We start from the raw sequence: 6451 nt of genomic DNA, 5'->3' as shown, positions 1-6451 counted from the left end.
AATCAGTACCGAAACCGAAATTTAAAACCTTACCCGGGTGTACCTCAAAAAAGAAAGAAATGATCTTCACATTGAGATAAAAGAATCTAGAGTTATTAATGAAGAAAATATTGCAGATTCAAAAGTAGCTCTAGCCTATGATAATTAAGATACAATAGACAGTTTGAAGGTGTATCGGACCCCTCTAAAATTGATATATCGGGAATATTCTAATATATTCCCAATATATTAACATATCATACCCCTCCGATAATGATATTTATCGGTACGTCCGGCTCAGGAAAAACATATGGGATTCGGTGCGGTTTGGAACGAAATGCATTTTTAACCAAACCAAAATAGTGGTCACCAACCACCATTATTAGGGTCGAGTTGCGTCTTAAGAAAGTAAATAGTTTTTGTTACGTAGAGAAGTTCATGTGGTCAAAGTTGGAGGCATTATTGGGATGTCTTTTCATTTGATATTGGAGTGGCATGTGAGAAAAAATTTAGGTGACCTAACATTGGTTGTTGGATATGTTACTGAGGGGACTTCCAACTTCAACAGAAGAAAAATGGTAACACATGAAGGATACGTTTTGTCACGTTTCAACGTCACGGTAGATATCTACACGACCATGTTTTGACAATAGGACGAATCACTTTAGTTTACACATTTTCAACCAGCTATGAAAAGCTATTACAATTCCCAACCGAGTGCTCCTATGTAAACCGGCTACCAAGGGAGAGTGGAAACGAGCAAATCCATACATGCCATGTGGCATGTGGCTGGGGGATGTAATTTTTAAAATTTTTTTTAAGTAATAAAAAAGGAACTAAAATACAGGCAAGTAGTTAACATGTTAAGAGACTACACACACACACAAAAAAAAAAAAAACGGTATGAAAAAAATTCAGATTTAATGCGGTATTGGTTAAAAAACATAGAAAAAATGTTAAAATAAATGGAAACATGAAAAATGCATCTATTATATTTAAAATTGGGGTAAGCTTGGAAAGTTTGGTCACAATACATCTAATAGAAACGGAGTATTTTTTGGGTGCAAAGCTGTGAAAGATTTCTGTCAGTAGGGACCGTAAAGAGATTGTCATCCCTAGAACACCCTAACCTGGATGGTTGAAGTTAGATTTTGATGGTTCTAGCTTAGGCAGTCTAGTACTAATGGATTTTGGAGGTATTCTTAGAAACGAAAATGAATCCACCAAGTGAGCCTTTTCTAGGTTGATTGGGGTCAAGGATTACAATGCGGCGAGAGTGGGGGCGATCCTTCAAGGTATTATAGTGACGGTGGGTAAAGATATGGATTGTCTTCGTGTGATGTGACTGTCTTTTCTAAATACACCTAATGAGTGGTTTTAATTGACGTTTTACGGTTAACCATATATTTGCCATATCACCACGCATTCGATATTAATATATCAGACTAAATATTAAAACATATCAATAATATTGCATACTCTAAGTTGGGATGTTTTAATTTATGCTTTAGGATTAGGATTTAAATGTAGGTTATATACAGTTTAGGTGAGTTTAGGAACAGTTTCTGATGCCACTAACATTAGTCGTTATTTGCAAATAAAATCATCTATACTGTAAGTTTTCTGTAAAATCATACATACTGTCGTTATTTGCAATTTCTGATGCCACTAATATAATGGGAAAGCTTGGTTAGGGTATACAATGTTTTTTAAAGGGAAATGTTATCAGCGCTGCTGTATTTTGATGACGGCACTCCTCACTTTATTAAAAGTACTATATGGCCTGCACCATAGGATGATCTAAACCGTCCATCAGATGGGCCACAGCCTAAATAGGTTGTGCCTCAAAAATCATTTCCATAGGTTGATCGTAACCCTCCGATCTAAATGTTAGAGGCTTGATCCTAACCATCTATAGATGGGAGGGTTAAGATCAACCTATGGAAATAACTTTTGGAGCACAACCTATTTAGGCTGCGGTCCATCTAATGGACGGTTTGGATCATCCTATGCTGCAGGCCATACAGTACTTTTAATAAAGTGATGAGTGCCCTCATCGAAATACAGTAGTGATGATAACATTTCCCTTTTTAAAACCTAATAAATGTAAACTCTTCTGTAAGTATTTAACGCATTATAATTGTAAATTTATAAAATTATTTATTGCTACTAAATATTTCATACATGTAATTTTATTTTATTTTTCTACAACTACTAACGCGGTGATCTAAGTTCATCATACCAGTCCGTTGAATCACACTTTCAGTGGCTTTTTTTTTTTTCCCGCAAAAGGCTGAGATGAAAAAGCAAAATGTTGTTACTAAATAAAAAATAGTATAGTTTTTGTGAGACTAAGGTAGTCACCGAATATGCTAGATCACCTTCTATTAAATACCTTATAGATGTGTTTATAGTTAATTATCAAATACCTTTACATTTTAAGCATCGACTCTATTTTTCACCTAGGAAAATTTAGTGATAAATTCATGTAGAACAGTGTCTGTGCATAGAGTGTGCTGTTTTCCTGTTTTAAGTTAATCTGATATATATTTGGCGAAATCCAAATATAGTAGCCATGGACTTAGAGGCTTCACACGCCCCCCACACGGAAGATTAACATAATATTTGCAAAATAATTACCCAAAGAGCTAGCCCACAATTGTTTAGGTTTAGGGTTTAGCATCTTCTGTGAAATTTGATGTTTTACTTTGGATAAAAATAGGTAATAGAAATTTTAAAATAGTAATTAGAGGATCTTAATGGTTTGGTTCATTAAAAACCGACCTAAATATGTGACCCCACCATGCTAATTAATATGAGGAAGATGGGTTTGTGTGCCTTTTTTTATAGTCGCGTCCCACTTTGTAGGAAGGTGTCCTTAATACTAAAACCTCACCTTCATGCACGATGAGCGAATACACTGCGTGAAATGGAGGTGTATCTTATGCTGATATTTAAGGTAGAACAATAATATAAACCAATATCACCATGATATATATTAGAATTTATGAAAAAAGATTATACTAATCTAGTGTTGAATGATATTCTAAGTGGCATGGGTATTATACTCAAAGCTACAAGGAGAGAAAAAAATAAGGCGATCGGAATTGATATCCACACATCCTCACTCTTCTCCTTGCTATGGTTATAAAATTATCCAAATAATCGAAAAATACTTGAAAATCCTGATTTTTGTCCCCACGTTTTAAAGTTAAAAAACCATAGTATAATTGAAAACTCAGTAATTTTCTTACTAGATTTGTTCTGGTGAGGGTAAATACGATTGGCTAATCATTTTGGGGTAAATCATTTTAAAATGATTTACTTACCCTGCATTAGTTTACCTTCGAATATGATTTAAACCCAATTTCTTCAAATTAAATGTGAATTTGATGAATTATCCATCGATATCTCATAAATTATCCATAAATCGTAGGAGAAATTCAAAATAAAAAAAAAACGACAGTTTAGTGACACTAACTCACATCAAAATCTAGCAATGACATATAACAATCCTCGTGCTTTTTATTTTTTCTTATTTAGAAAATAATTATATATGCAGTAGATATGCGTGTTGTAAATATAAAAAAAACACATTGTGCTTTTCAAGCTCCCCCTAAACTCTTCCGGCGTTTTCCGAACATTTGCCTCGGCCAATTATTTCCTAATTTGAGCTTTGTATCTATGCTCCTTACTCTGTACTTTTCTAGCCAGCTTTTAAAAGCTCTAATAATGTCCAAAATGCTCTCAAAGATACTGATCAATAATAGATGGTGGTTAATAAAGTAAGTAGTGCCGTTATCATCATTAGGGAGACTAAATATATATATATATATATATATCATTTTCCTAAATAAATTTCATCAACGTCTGGTGTAACAGGCACGGTAGGTATGGCATCGCGGGTCCCACTTTTGATTGACCAGGATCATACATCCAATGGGCCCTACATTGGATCTCCTATAGCCTAAAACTAATGTAAATCGAACCATTGCCCTCCCCATGTGCCCCTCGTGGACTCGACCTTGGGTTTCACCATTGAGACAAAATATTCCTTACCAACGTCTTAACTTTTCCCTGGTGGGGTACTTAGTTATGAAAAAACAAAGGTTATTGTAATAGCAGATGGTGGCGTTCTCTCCTTGTAATATTTGGACATGTCTTATTCTCCTTTCTTCTAAGATAACAACTTATATGTTCGTCTCAAAAGGATGTGAAGCTTTCTGTCCCTTATACTTTTGTCCTGCTGATGTCGTACGCTCGAAGATGTTCTTAGAACCTGTTACGTCAGATATGTATGTAAAACGTTTAAACCTTATCCAAGAATCAAAAGGGATCTTTTCATTAGGATAAAAAGAAAAGTCCACAACTTCAATAGGGATGGGCCAAACCCGATTTTTGCTCGGGTTGGGTTGGCATTTCTTTGAGTTGGGTTGGGCTAGAGTTAGAAACAGAAAACCCGGTTTAATTTTGGGTTGAGTTAGGGTTCAGGCGTTGGGTGACCGAACTGGCCCACCCTCACCCTGACCCGTCCTCCTAATTTAATCAAAATTTTGGGGAAGTGATGTATTTATTCTCAACTCAACTAAGCCTTTGTCCCAAGCTAGTTGGGGTCAGAATTTCCCTAAATTTATTATGATTTCAAAATTTTAGGAATATGGTTTTTTTTTTGTTTTTTCCTTGGACCAACTCAAACCGAATCTGATCCGAAAATCGGGTTGAGTTAGGGTAGACAGATTTAAAGGTGGGTTGGACTAGGGTTGACCCTTTTTGACCTGAGGCTCGGGTTACGATTGCGGGTCTGGCTCCCTAGGTTGGGCGAGGGTTGACGTCAACCTGACTCGTGTATCTTATGTAGTTCAGATGAACATGAGAGGGATGAGGGAGGACGCACGATTGGAGAGGAAGAGAAATGCAAGAGAGGAAAAATCTTTATGTCGGATGTGGATAACTAAATTGTGATGGGAAATCACATAGAGGGCCATCTCGACGTATGTAATAAAAAAGTAGAGAATAGGAAAATAGATTCTCATTTCTTTACTTTTTTTTCCTTTTCTCTTGATTTGAGAGGAAAGACTAAGGGTAAAAAATGGCTTGCATTTGGAAAATTTATAGCCGAAAGGGTTGTCATGTGAATACTAATCACAACCAAGCCATGTTAGTAAAAGGTAAATACGTCTACTTTGATTTTCCCTGTTATCTAAACATTTATAAAATAAATATTACTCAAAATACTCTTTGACTTTTAACAAAGATTGAAGTCTACACTCTGATCTACCTTCTTTTTTCATACCTGCAATTCTCCATGGAATCATCTGCTGGAATCAGCATCCTATTCTGATTCCTCCGATTCCGTCATTCTGACACTAAGTTCAAAACAGGGGAACAGAACAAGGGGGCAAAAGTGACACCAGGTGGAAATAACAGAATCTATTTCCTGCCTTAAGAGCTAGTATTCTAATTCCACTCTGTCCGGAATGAAATTTTTATTAGAATCTCTTTTATTAAAATTTTTCTGTTAACTTTTTTCTACCGGGAATAGGAATCAAAATAGTAGGCGGATTCCAATTCCTGATTTGGGTACTCCAAACCCAGCCCATGTGTTTGTCCCGTTTTTAAGGAGATCTTATCGCCCATTTGGCCATTTGTTAGAAGGAAAGTAATAATAATATTCACCCCTCTTTTTACTGGGGACATTCACCTCTAGGGTAAAAGAGCAGTCATTACTCATTATTATAAATATACCAGAGGGGGCTGCCCCAAGCTGTGAATAGCCAATAAAAAAAAAATGTGAAGGAGTGCTATTATACCATATGTAGGCCCCATGACATTGAGTTCATCTTTGCCTGCTATGTCTGACCTAATAAATTACTCTACCCTTCCTCCCATTCCACATAGTTAGGAGATTGATGCGTGGCATCCGGACCCGACTCAGGGCGGCCCTTATAGACCACCAGACCTAAAACAGTAAAATACGGACTGAGTTTTCAACAATACCGAATATACCGCACCAAAATCTAGCCTAAAATGCCCCCCTATGTTTATGAGAGAAACTAATTAGATAGCATAAATTGAGTCTTAAAATTAGGCACTTCCAACCATGTCCATAATTTGAAAATATTTTGGAATATATTGATACGTAGACATCGAAACTCTTCTGATCTGTTGATATATTTGAAATATGAGGAAGTCTAAACTGAAGGGAGCCCTTGCAAAAAAAGAGGTGAAAGGGCTCCCCCACATCACCATCATGTTTGACTTTTCATTTTCAACCGTTATTAATGCATGATGGTAATGTGCAGCCAATAGGAGAGCCCTTTCACCTCTTTTTTGCAAGGGCTCCCTTTAGTCTAGAATTCCTCTTGAATTTTTTTTTTTTTTTTGAACATTACTGATAATTTGGTGATACATCGATATAAAAGGGGGATTTGCTAGCATCCGTAGAAGTTCAACCTGATATAAAAGTGGGATT

This window comes from Tasmannia lanceolata, unplaced genomic scaffold, assembly GCF_043159265.1.
Source record: "Tasmannia lanceolata isolate RefF3 unplaced genomic scaffold, GAP_Taslan_0.1 ptg000015l, whole genome shotgun sequence".
Lineage (NCBI taxonomy): Eukaryota > Viridiplantae > Streptophyta > Magnoliopsida > Canellales > Winteraceae > Tasmannia > Tasmannia lanceolata.
The sequence above is the reverse complement of the archived record's forward strand: the minus strand, read 5'-3'. Positions refer to the sequence as shown.